At 47.3% G+C, this 12,732-nt stretch overlaps 1 long non-coding RNA gene across 1 annotated transcript; it reads right to left on the bottom strand.

Annotated features, from left to right (window-relative positions):
- Positions 1 to 3,803: 3,803 nt before the first annotated feature.
- Positions 3,804 to 12,602, bottom strand: LOC138921651 (uncharacterized). Its single transcript, XR_011434393.1, has 2 exons — positions 12,295 to 12,602; positions 3,804 to 11,806 (listed from the first exon to the last, which is right to left on the bottom strand). It is a non-coding gene; the product is annotated as an uncharacterized lncRNA (long non-coding RNA).
- Between the last annotated feature and the right edge of the window lie 130 nt (positions 12,603 to 12,732).

The following is a 12,732-nucleotide window of genomic DNA, read 5'->3' as shown; positions in this document are numbered from 1 at the left end:
CTCAGACCCTTATCGGATATAATCTTTCCTTCCTCACCGTCTGCACCATTTATGGGGCATTTCTCGTTTCCTTCCTTGTACAGACCATAATTTCTTCTGAACGTACTATTTGCCCAACTGTATATTAAGCTCCTAGCAGGCTGGGACCATGTCTTGTTTTTCTTTGTAGTCTTTCCAATTCCTTAAGACAATGGCCTATTACATTAATTCATTGTGAAGATACAGTTAAGCATTCCCTGGGCATATCAGGCCCAAAATGTCATTCACTCAGAAGAATATGGGGACACAATAAGGGAGGGAGCAGAGAAGTCCCTCTCGGAGGCAGCAAAAAGTCTGAGTTACGTACACTTCAGCAAACTATACTCCATCATAGTAAGCATGAATGAGTTAATTATAGCCACGTTTCTTGGCCCTGTCATTTACAGAAACTAGAGCTCATGAGCTGGACCTACCTTTCTCATTGAGTGATTACTCAAGAAACGATTACATCTCAATCCTGACTCAACTAAGCCCAAATTAATGAAGTTATGATTGCTGACTATTAATAGTAATACTCAGGATCCTTTTCTTCTTGTGCAGAGATGTGTGTCCCTCTACAAGAAGGGGAACACGAAGAGCAACTCAACACTTTTGTTGAAAATGGGAAAACTGCAACCTTCCAGCTCTTCTGGTGAGTGGGGCGTATGGGGTGGGGACACCGCCGACAGCATTCCCTGGTGAAACGCCCTTGGGGCCACCGGCACCCTCCAAATACCTCACAGGAGGCTCTGAGATTTCTAGATGGAAAAAACTTTCTTTAGATTAAGGGATTAGATTCCCCCAAGATGACTTTTATCTGGACTCGGAGACTCAGCTGGATTCGGTTCCTGGTATGGATTGAATGTTTGTGTCACCAAAAATTCACAGGTTGAATCCTAACCCCCAATGTGATGGAGTTAGAAGGTGGGCCTGTGGGAGTTGATTAGATGGTGAGGGTGGAGCCCTCATAAATGGGATTAGTGCCCTTATAACAGGGACCCCAGAGGATCCCCTCCTCCCTTCCACCATGTGAGGACACAGAGAGAAGATGGATGTCTATGAACCAGGAAGCACGTCCTCACCAGAGACTGAATCTGCTGGCACCCTGATCTTGAACGCCCAGCCTCCAGAACGGTGAGGCATACATGGCTGTTGTTTATAAGCCACCCCGTCTGTGGTGTCTTGTGATAGCAACCTGAACGGACTGAGGCAGCTCCCAACCACAGGGTTTGGGTGGTGCGTCCACTGCACGGCGATGCTTTCTCAGTGGCCTCACTTCTGACTGAATCTATGCCCATAATTTCTGAACATGTCCAGCCACTGATTCATCCACAACAAGTCGGTAAAAATGAGCATGTGTGGTTACGTAAGTGGAGAGATGAAAATTGTCATTGAGATGGGACAAGCGGTGGCTGAACTCCAGGCTCGGACAGACCTGAGCTTGAATTCCTGGTCTGGCACTTACCATCCATGTGGCCTGGGTCAGATCCCCTCACCTTCCCGAGCTGCTGTTGCCTCACCTGTCATAACACCTACTTAGACATACATACAGACACCCTGTGTGTTGCGAAATCAGGGGTAAGACAAGGTGTCTTCTACACCACGAGCGCTCAATGAGTGCCAGTAACACATTAATAATAAAAATCACAGAATCCATACCAAAAAGGCAGATAAAAAGTTATAGCAACAGGATTAGAAGACCAAGGGGGCAGTGTGCATAATGAAGGATATGGAAGAAATGGGAAGAGGGGCTAAGGCCCTGGTTGGCGTAGGGACCAGGGAAGCTCTGGGAAGGCCGGAACTGGAGGCTCTGGGAAGCACACCCTCCACAAGGATAGAGTCTGAGGTCCCCTGAGAGAGGAGGGGCCATGATGACAGCTCCTTAGAGTCTCTGACTAGAACTAAGTGAAGATGCTGGTCTCCTGCATCTGCCTGCTTCCAGAAGCAGAGGCTGAGAAGGGATGTTCGTTCCAGCTCGGGTGAAACCATTGTGCCCTTGCAGGTGGCTGTGTGCCCTTGTCCCCTCGCAGCACTGACCCAGCAGATGACAAGCAGAGAGCGTGTCAGAGCCACTAAACACATGGACTGAGGCCGGCTACACACTAGCTTCAAATTTATGGAGTCTGGTTAATACCCCTATTGCCTCTTGTCACTTTGCTTGGGTGTAATTCTTCCTGAATGCTTTTCTTTAATACAGCTTAAGTGAATCCTAACGGATCGACTTTCTGTGAGTTTATCTTAATTTAACACATCTTGCACTTTGCTAGTGCTGTCAATAGATTCTCATGGTCAACATGAAAATCAAGATGGACATCTTTCTTTTTTTTTTCCCTTTGTCCCCAAAGCCCCCCAGTACATAGTTGTACATTCTAGCTGTAGGTCCTTCTGGTTGTGCTGTGTGGGACACCGCCCCAGCATGGCTTGATGAGCGGTGCTAGGTCCATACCTAGGATCCAAACTGGTGAATCCCTGGGCCGCTGAAGTGGAGCACACAAACTTAACCACTCAGGCACGGGGCTGGCCCCCCATGGACATCTCTCTTAAACTAAAAGACTATTATTCATAATATAAAAAATTTAAAAGAGGACTTTGCTCACTAATTTCCTGAATGTCCCTCTCTGCTGGGGGTCTTCATCCTCTGCTCCCTAGCGCATATGCTATCCTTCCACCCCGCAAACGGCCTTCCCTACTTGGGGTGCTAGCTAAGCATCACTCCCAAAGGTTAATAAACAATCGATTTAGGAGTCTTAATTTTAGAATAGCCCTTGGGTGCTTCTCTATTTCCAGTAAAGAACATCGTTATTGATCAGTGTGGACTGAAAATTTCAGAGACAATCCTGTCTGTTTGGGGGTCTCCTCCGCCTCAGTTTGACCTGTTGTTCAACAAGCACCAACGTGGAGCATGTGGGACCCTCATCTAAGAGGAATAAAGCACAGTCATAGGAACCCCGGGGGTGGTGAAGTGGCAGTTTCTGGTGGCCACTTTCTGTGTCTGCTCTTGACCACGGAGCAGCTGTTGACCTGACAGTGGGGGGAGCGCTGGCTGAGATCCAGGGTCAGTCTGAGAGTCTGCCTTGCCCTCTCATGACTCACAAAGGAATGACAGTCTGCCCCTTGCCGGCATCTCATTGGGGGTGAAACCAACAGAAGATGTCATATAAACAGTAGAGCTGTCATGTACCAAGGGTCTATCGTGTCGAGCTATGGAATTTTTCATACTCAGAAATTCTGCTTTCTTGGTCTCCTGCCCATGGGGATTTCTGGGGCAAAGCAGAGAGGGAGAAGAAAATGTTTTCAAAATGAAAACTGCCTGCTACACTAATCTGCTATGTGAACTCTGAGAAGAGATGGACGGCCCCTGGGAACTCGTCCCGGGAAGCTAGGATGCTGAATAAAAGATGTGGTCCTCAGCCAGACACAGAAAGCTGTATTCAGGGCACAGCCACCTCGCTAGCTTTGCTGGCAGCCTCGGAGTGCCTTGAAGCCCACGTGTAAGTGCTGCAATGAGATCTCTCCCAGGAGCTCAAGGGCGGTCCTCTCATGCCAGCTCTTCAAGAAGGAACATCGTCACCTGTCATGCCACCTTCCCTGAACCATTTTCCTCCCAGCTCCTCTGGGCAACAAGCTCCCCACTCTGCTCAGCTGCCTCGCAGCCTTGCAGCAGACACACACTCTCCTGCCGGAGGCCGACACATCCCGGGGCAGCGTCCTGGGTCTTCCGGCTGCATCAGCACGAAAAGCAGGAGATGTGGCAAAACAAATTATTTTTAAAAGGTGTGATCGTAGCATCACAAAAAAATCCAGCACGGAGGGAACTAGAAATGACCTCTCACTCCGCAGGAGGAGGCAACTTCATGGCCTCAGAGGCTGCAGTGGGCTGGACCTCTGCCTGGCGGGGAGACGTCTGCGGCAGCCTTCTGTGTTCATTTAATCCTTGGCTGAGGCCCTTGCCAGTCCTCTACAGGGATTCGCACAGCGGATAATTGGGGTATAATTATTTGAGCGTTAGTTGTTCGAACGCTTTTATTCCTGAACGTACATCATTTTCTTTCATCTCACTTATATTTTACATCCTCCGTAAGAATTTTAGCACACAAACACGCACATGCATCGACTTTATACACTCTAAAAAGGCAACACTGTGATGCTCTGAAAGGTGGGAAGATTCCCTCCCTCTCCCTCCTTTTTTCCCTCCTTCCTCCTTGGAGGTTGGAGCTCCTGCGGGGTGAGGAGGCATCCCCGTCCACGTCGGGGACAGCAGCAGGGACAAGAGACAGATGGGTCAAATAAGCAAAGATATTGAGGGTAACGGGAGCCAGGTTTACCGATATTAGAGCACGTTACAAATACGGAAAGGAGAAGATGAGCGTAATCTCGGCGTTATTCATCGGAGTTGCAAGTGTCGCTGTGAACTTATGGTTTGCAATATGTCGACGTAGGAATGATCGACGTAGGAATGAATGTAGATGTCACTAGTAGAAAGGCAGTTTTCTCCGGGGAGAAATGGCTGATTCCAGCATTGGAAAGTGCGACAGGAACTTGGGGCCCGCTTTGGGGTGGGAAAGTGAGGAAATGCTCAAGCAATGATGCGCACACGTGAAAGGACCCGGAAGCCAGCCTGAAGGGTTCTGCTGGCCAAATCGGGGGCTATTTGAGCATTGATATAAATAATGAAAGTAATGGATTATAACTCATGGAATGAAATAGGAAGCCTTGGGTCCCTACGGACTTAAATTCCTGAATGAATAAATTCAAAGTATGATGAAGAATGGGATATTTACATAACTTCGGAGTCCATCTACACACAAAATAGTTATTAATTACAAAGAAGAAAGGAGAAACCCAACAGTGGGGAAGCTAACAGACACCAGCTTAACAGGACATACGGAGATCAGGCGCCACCCAACAGGACACACTCCTGCCATCACTTCTGCGGTGGACTTGACAACGAGGCACGGTCTGAGGAAACGTCAGGTGAAGCCAAGTGGAAGAACCGTCTACAAAATCACCCACCTGTAACTTTATAAGTGCTGAGGACCTGAGGTCACAGAAGTCCTGAGGCAGCTTCCACCTTGAAGGAAATAAGGGGAATGGCCACTAAATGTAGGAGGTAGCCTGGGTAGATGGTTTTGTTTTCAGAGTGATGCTGGAGCAATTGGTGAAGACAGAATGAGGTCTATGGATTGGGCGGCAGTGGAGTGTCAGGGCCTGGAATATGTAAAAGGCTGTCCTTTATAGACAACATTCCCTTAATGTTTGGGGGGGATGGCCATCATGGTGGCAAGTTACTCTCAAAGGCTTTGGGAGAAAAGCACTCTTTACACCATTCCTACAACTTTCCTGTAACCTAAAACTCTTTAAAAAGGAAAGAGACATGGATCAGGTGGCTGAGGGTCTCTGAGTGACGAAGGGACAGAATTGGGAGGGAGGTCTGGTGCTCACCACGTGCTTTGGCTCCAAATTCTGCCCGTTTCCACCTATTCTGTTCCTGTTGGTAGTAACATCTGTGTATTAGCCAGGGGGCTCCAGAGAAACCTGGAGGTTTATAGGATAGATATGGATACATAGAAGAGAGAATTTATAATAGGGATTGGCTCATACGGTTATGGAGGCCGAGAAGTCCTGCAATCTGCCGTCTGCAAGCTGGAGACACAGGAGAGCTGGTGCTATGATTCAGTCCAAGACTGAGGGCCTGAGAACTGGGGGACCCAATGTCTGAGAGCAGGAAAAGATGGACGTCCTAGTTCAAGAAGAGAAAGAGGAATTGGAACTTTCTTCACCTACTTGTTCCATTCGGGCCCCCATTGGATCTGGCGATGCCCACCCACAGTGGTGAAGGCAGGTCTCTCTACTCCGTCTCCTGAAACACATGCTCATCTCTCCAGAAGCACCCTCACAGGCAGACCCAGAAATCACGTGTTACCAGCTATCTGGGCGTCCCTTAGCCCAGTGACAATCTGTATCCGTGCACACTCATTCTTTCTCCGAGATAGAAACTCTCCAGGAAGCAGTGCATGCAGGGATGATGTTGCCTCTTCATTTGCCCCAAAAAAGGAGGACACCAGAAAAACAACCAGCTTACAGAGGGACCAAGGAGCTCAGCTGGGTGGGAGCCTTGCCTGTGCCAACAGATGATGCTGCCCTCACTCAAAGTGGGTTTATTAGCCAGGGTTCTCCAGAGAAACAGAACCAATAGGATGTGTGATGGATGGATGGATGGATGGATGGATGGGTACAGAGATACATAGATAGATAGATAGCAATAGATATATGTATGCACCACTCATGTGGTTGTTCAGAATTAATTTTTCCAATCACAGCCTGTATTTGTAGTATTTGTGTGTATACATATATATATGTATATGTGTGTATATATAGAGAGAGAGAGACTGATTTGGTTTAAGGATTGGCTCACATGATCATGGCAGCTAACAAGTCCAAAATCTTCAAACTAAAGACAGAGAGAAGTAACAGCCACAATAAAGCTTAGGGAGGAGGAATTAAGGCCTCCTAATTCTATACGCAACAAGCCACACTCACCTAAGTGAAACTCTAACTGCCATCTGCCTCCTGGTCGTAACCTTAGGAAATTATCATCTGTGATTTCTAATCTACAATATGGGAAAATGAACCCTGAACAACCTCACGAGTGGTACTCTGCTCCCAAGCATCTGTGATGAAGGGAGACAAGACAAGGGCCTGTGGTCCAAGTCCAAACCTGGTTTCTCAAACTCAAGCCAACTCACTGGAGTCAGGGTCCTCTTTGTCAAAAACTCTGTATAATTCAGATATAAGAAAACTGGACTGTGGCATGAGGCAAAGAGGATACAATCAGGATGCTCTTTTGTTTCAAGAAAGTCTCAAATTGGCTTCAGGGCTCTTGTCCCCAGAACACAATGTCAGTGGTCCTAATTCCCTTCGATTCTCACTCACTGCGACTCAGTGACTTCGAGGCTGGGGGCCTGTGAGGGGCCCGAGCAGATACTACAGGCCGGAGTCACCACCTGCTTCCTGTTCTGAGACAAAATGGTGGAGAAAAAAGCATCACCACAAACCAAATTTGACCGAATGTGAAAGAAATTGCTCAGTGATTAATTTCCTTCCCCACCAGCTCTGAATAGTTCCTGTGAGAAGATCAGTTGTTCTTCTGAGTCCTGTACAGAAAAAATGAGAGCGAGGAGTTTAGGGAGACTTGGTTTAGGGGAAAGTCGCTTTGCTTTACAAAGAGAATGACTCGGAACCTTCTCCTGAACAGGCGGGCACAGCTGCAGCCTTTTTGTTCCATGTGGAAGGAAGCAAGGCTGAGGGAAAGGCTACCATGTGGAGGAGGACAGAGCTCAGCAAACAGGGTAGTAATTGAGTTGGACCCTTGATCAAACTGTACCTGAAGGCTGAAGTTTCCAATTACTTCAGCCAATTAATTCCCTTCATTTTTAAAGATAGCTTTCATTTTTTATTATTTATAACTGTAAAGGTCCTAACTGATAAGCATATATGTATGTCATGTTTCCATGAATATATGTTATCTTTATGTTGGTGATATATATTATAAATGTGAAAGAAATGTCTGGAAATGCGATCATGGATCACTAACTCACTCAAAAGTCAAGGATCTCCTAGTTCTAGTAAATCCTCTTTCCCTGGTGCCTGCCTGATAATTTCCTACACCACAGGTCTCTTGCCATCAGTAAGTGGCACCCCACTGGACCCCACATCCCAAACCGCTTAGTTTCTAGGGATTGTCATAGATTAGATCCTCATTTGTAGCAATGCTAAATTATATTCATTGATTTACATGGAGCGGTCCACCTGGGCAAGATTCCCAGGCCCTGGATGGGACCGTTCACATATTTCTTGCTATGCCTGGGTCTGTTCTGCTCTAAAACACCCAGAGAAAAACCATTCAGGAGACATTCAAGTCTGTGATAATGGGGTGCCACACACCTGAATATTGGGAGCATGTTGGTGATTGGCTGGATCTTACATTTTTAGCTACTCGGTGGCTAGTGATGAACATGGCCATCTCTGGGAGTTGCTGACTGTCTTTCCCCAAATCCACTTAACCGTTTACTAAGCTCCTCCCATGTCCATACAGCAGGCAGGGCACGGGCACGTGGCTTTGCCGGGAGCTCACATCCCGTGCTGGAGCCCAGAAGGTATCCCAGTCATCAAGAGAACGCGAAGCCGGGTACCTGAGGGGCACTGTGGATATGAAACCAATTTGCTGTTTTCCTAACTTGAGGGGTGACTCAGCACTCTCCAGGATTTGTAAGCTTGTTTTCCAGAGGATGTGTGAGCTTGATTTGCAGAATAAAGAGAATACTTTTGGGGAGGTTGTGATAATCTGGATGGCCAGCCCTCAGCAGCCATTGATGCCCAGAAATCACACTGCCCAGGGGCTTCTCAGGAGTGACCCCTCTGTTTCCTCAAAACTCCTCCCGCCAAGCCCCTTAGCCCCATTAACCTCTCTGCTTTCTGTCCTTGGGGAGGCAGATTTGAGCGAACACAGGCTCCCTCCTTCCCATTTTGGCCAATTTGAATAAAGCTTTCTCCATCTCCAGGCACCGAGGTCTCAGCGTTTGGCTTGCTATACATTAGGCACAAGAACTTGAGATTAAGAAGTTTGGTATCAGGTAGAGCAGGTGGTGACTGGCCCACCAAAGCTGTACCAGCCAGGGTCAATGTCTGCTGGTAACAATGGGCCCGTGCGACTCTGCAGACTTCCCAACATCCAAAATGAACAGGAAAAGTTATTGCATGATTCTTGCTCCCTGAGAAAAAAAGGGATGGCGAGTGTGTGGAAGCTGCACAGGGCTGAGATGTTCGAGGCGAGTCCACGGAAAGCCAGCATGGCATTGAATAGAGCTCAACCTCATCCATCTCCAGCTCTTGCATAACCTAGTATCGTCCCAGCCCGAAACGCTCATTGTGTCCTTTCTATCGAAAATAAACGGGAGATTCATTACAGTTGCTCAGAAGAAAACATAGAATTCCCATCACAAAAATTATATAAAATTGCAGCATTTCTCATTGTCTGGCAAAGGTTTTGCTTGGGATAAGGATATCCGAGCTACTGCCCCCACTTCTATGGGAAACGTAGCTCATCCCATAAACAATGCAACAGGCTCATCTTCTCACAGAAGTACAAATATTGATTTAAAGTCTGAGATGGTGGGGGCCAGCCCAGTGGCGCAGTGGTTAAGTTCACACGTTCTGCTTCAGCGGCCCAGGCTTCACCAGTTCAGATCCTGGGTGTGAACACGGCACCACGTGGCAAGCCATGCTGTGGCAGGCATCCCACATAGAAAGTAGAAGAAGATGGGCATGGATATTAGCTCAGGGCCAGTCTTCCTCAGCAAAAAAAAAAAAAAAAAAAGAATCTGGGATTGTGTCCCACCAATTTCATTTCATGAACCAGATCTTGTGAGGAAACCAGCTTTCTTAACTTCCCCTGAGTGCTTTCAGCCCTCTGCAGGCACGGATACAGCCAACAGAGTTGAATTTGGAGAAAATATTTACAGTACAATTTCCAATGGCCTGAGGACCTGGATTAAAATCTTTGTGTTCTTGATCCAGAGTTCACAAAAATACCACAGCGAGAGAAGACAGACAGATAATTCGACGATTCATGTGCGTCCGTTTTCTGGGCACGGAGATAAGCGGACAGCAGCTTCCTATCCAGAGCCTTCTCAGGACTGGAGGGCTGATCCTACGGCAGAGAAGCAACGGCTGAGGTCAGGAGAGCGATGGAAACACAGGCGCTGATGCGCAGTGTGACAAGAGATTGGTCTGGGGTCAACGCACCGTCCACGTGAGAAACTCTGAGGCTCTGAACTAAGTCAGTAATGGAAAGGAGAAAATGCATATCATTAGGAAATACTTTTCGTGATTGAGGGAAAATGGAATGAAGAAGAGGAGAAGTTCCAAGTCAACCTCGAGGATCCACGTGTAATAAGAGAGGGGCGAGGATGTCAGTGACTGAGACAGAGCGGGAAGAGGTTTCCATGAGAAGATAAGTCCCCAGTGTCGAAGGCGATACAACTGCTAGTGACGATGATCATCGGTCACGATGGTCACAGGTTGGTAGCTGGATGGGAGGCTCTGCTTCTCTGTGATGTCCTGCCGTCGGGCTGGATATGCACCCTGCCGGGAGCCAGCCACCTTCTAAGGACACAGAGCAGGCATCAAGTGGCACTGCTGCTGACAGGGGCTGGTGGTCTCAAAGGCTTTCTTGGTGTCTCTTTTCTCACTTTCGGTTCAGTGTCTTTCCACGGTCTGCACACTTCTGTCTCGGTCTAGGTCAAGGGTCCTCTTTCCCGAGATGCTCCCAGGAAAAACTATGTCCCCTTTTCTGAGTCATCAGCACTCCCTGGTGGGCTGCCCTGGGCCTGGAGCACCCCTGCCGATTAATAAGACGTCACAGGCATTCACTGAGCAAAGCTCGTGTCATGAACCACTAGGCCTTCTCGTGTGTTCTGTTCCATTTAGTCCACTTAACAGCTCTGGAACCAGCATGATCATCGCCATTTTATGTATCCACGTTTCACTCCACACCGCTCCTCTCACCATCACGCCATCCCAAGTCCCCGTCTGCCCTCAAGAAATGCTCAGACTAGTATCATAATAAATATATCTCATTTAAAAAAATAATAGCTAATTAAAAACCAAGAAGGTAGCTTTAGACAGACCAGTGTCTGAGGACACCACCAGACACGCTCCCTGTTCTCCAGGGCTGGAACATAAATGCAACCCAAACATTAAGTTTGTTTAAATCCACCAGCTCGTCTGGGAATAACGAAGTTGCAACACTGGCCTTGAGCCATGTGTTTGCAGAACGACTCAAGAGAAACAACAGCCGTCTTTTCAATGACTCCGAGGTATAAAGGTTCCACGTTGAGCAAGGACACTGCAGAGGGCAACAAGGTAATGGGGACATCGTGCCAGTTTAGACAGGATAAAGTCCCTTATTTATGTTGTCACCTCTTCCCTTTTCTAACAGCCGAACACAGATGATCAGAGCAGAAGAGGAACAAACGCACTGTGGGCCGGCAAACCAGGAGAAAACACAGGAAACAGAGGTGGGGGTCATACAGCTGCAGTGAGCTCAGAAAAGGACGAGGGGACAAGGTCCCTGAGGCCACCCTGACAGCTGCCTTCCTAAAAGGCTGGACTTGGCCCCCACCCCCAGCACACGGGACGCAGGGCTGAGTTCCTTGCTCTGTTACAGAAAAAAAAAATAATAAAGGCACCGCTTTTGATCAACGTCCTGATACTGTCGCTTGATGATCCATCTGAAGGATGCTGCCACTTATCATGTAGCATCTTTGTCTCAGGAAACCAGTGCTCATTTGTACACGTTATCAAGCACCCTCCTGCGCCTCCTTGACTGCCGTGGGGAGACTTGTATTCCACTGAGTGTGGCGTCAGGATTGCAACACCTGCTTTCCTAATGTCCCCATCCACCTGGTCAATCTCGGTCCCTCTCTGTATTTTCTGCCTTTTTGATCACTGCATTTCTGGCATGTCTCTTTTATGCACCGTGGAGTAAAGTTTTGCTTTTGAGCCAATTTGAAAATCTCTTCTTTTTAAACGGGCCAGTGAAGCCCATTCACACATATTTATGTGGCTGCTACGTTTGGTCTCAATCCTGTCATTTAGATCAGGTTACACTTACTGTGTGCCTATGTTACGTTTGCTGTTTCCCCTCTGCTGTGTCCTTGCTTTGTTAAAAATTCATTTTGGTCCTCAGGGAAGTTGTATCTCCTTCACAGTGTGTATAATGGTGTCCCTAAAGAAGAAAATTATAACGACATAACAGAACTAACATTTAAAACTATCATCCTGGAAAACATTCCAGAGGTAAACGATGTAAATCTACATATTTGAAAGGACCTGGTGGGTACCAGGAGACACCGATCCCGAATGATCCGGTGAAACACATCCTAGTAAAACTTCTCCACAGAACTAACCTTCCTGGCCCTTGTCAACCATTCCGTCCTCCCCGACCTTCCATTGCTAGCATTAGGCTATTTGCTCCCTTCTCTTTCTCCCAGAAGTTTCTTTATGCATCTATCAGAGCTCACCTGAAGTTCCAGGTGGCTGTAACCGAACTACACACATCCTCAATGTAACTGTCAAGAATGTATTAGGTCTTATCTCATTTTATTTCTTGTGCATTATCAGAAAGGCAAAAGTTACCAAGAATAACTTTCATCTTGTTCAAAACATCCCTTCAACCCCAACCAAGTAAAGCCAACTTTATTGCATGGGTTTCACCTGTGTTGAGATTCTTCGACGATCTCCTCCTTCAATGATTGCCAGGTTCCTTATTTTCTTACGAGGATAAGTTGTCCGTGGGCTCCTCTTTGGGGCAATCAGACATCATGAGCAGTAAAGATGGATCAACACAAAGACAAGCAGCCAATGGGTCTTGCCTGTTGGTAGGTGTCATCCGTGAATTGTGTCCTCCATACACAAGTGCACATCCCAACCCCAGGACCTTAGTCAGAAATCGAGTCTTGGCAGATATAATCAAGTTAAAATGAGGTCGTTAGGGTGGGTCCTAATCCAATAGGACTAGTGTCCTTTTAAGAGAAAGAAGAGGGAGATTTAGGTACCGAGACAGACAAACACGTAGGGAGAAGCCATGGGATGATGGAGGCAGAGATTTGAGTTGAGAAGAGATTCTTACATCTTGAAGTGTATGGGGTAGCT

The sequence above is a fragment of the Equus caballus genome, chromosome 31 (genome assembly GCF_041296265.1).
Source record: "Equus caballus isolate H_3958 breed thoroughbred chromosome 31, TB-T2T, whole genome shotgun sequence".
Classification (NCBI taxonomy): Eukaryota; Metazoa; Chordata; class Mammalia; order Perissodactyla; family Equidae; genus Equus; species Equus caballus.
Note: the sequence above shows the minus strand (reverse complement) of the source record. Positions and strands in the feature narration are given on the sequence as shown.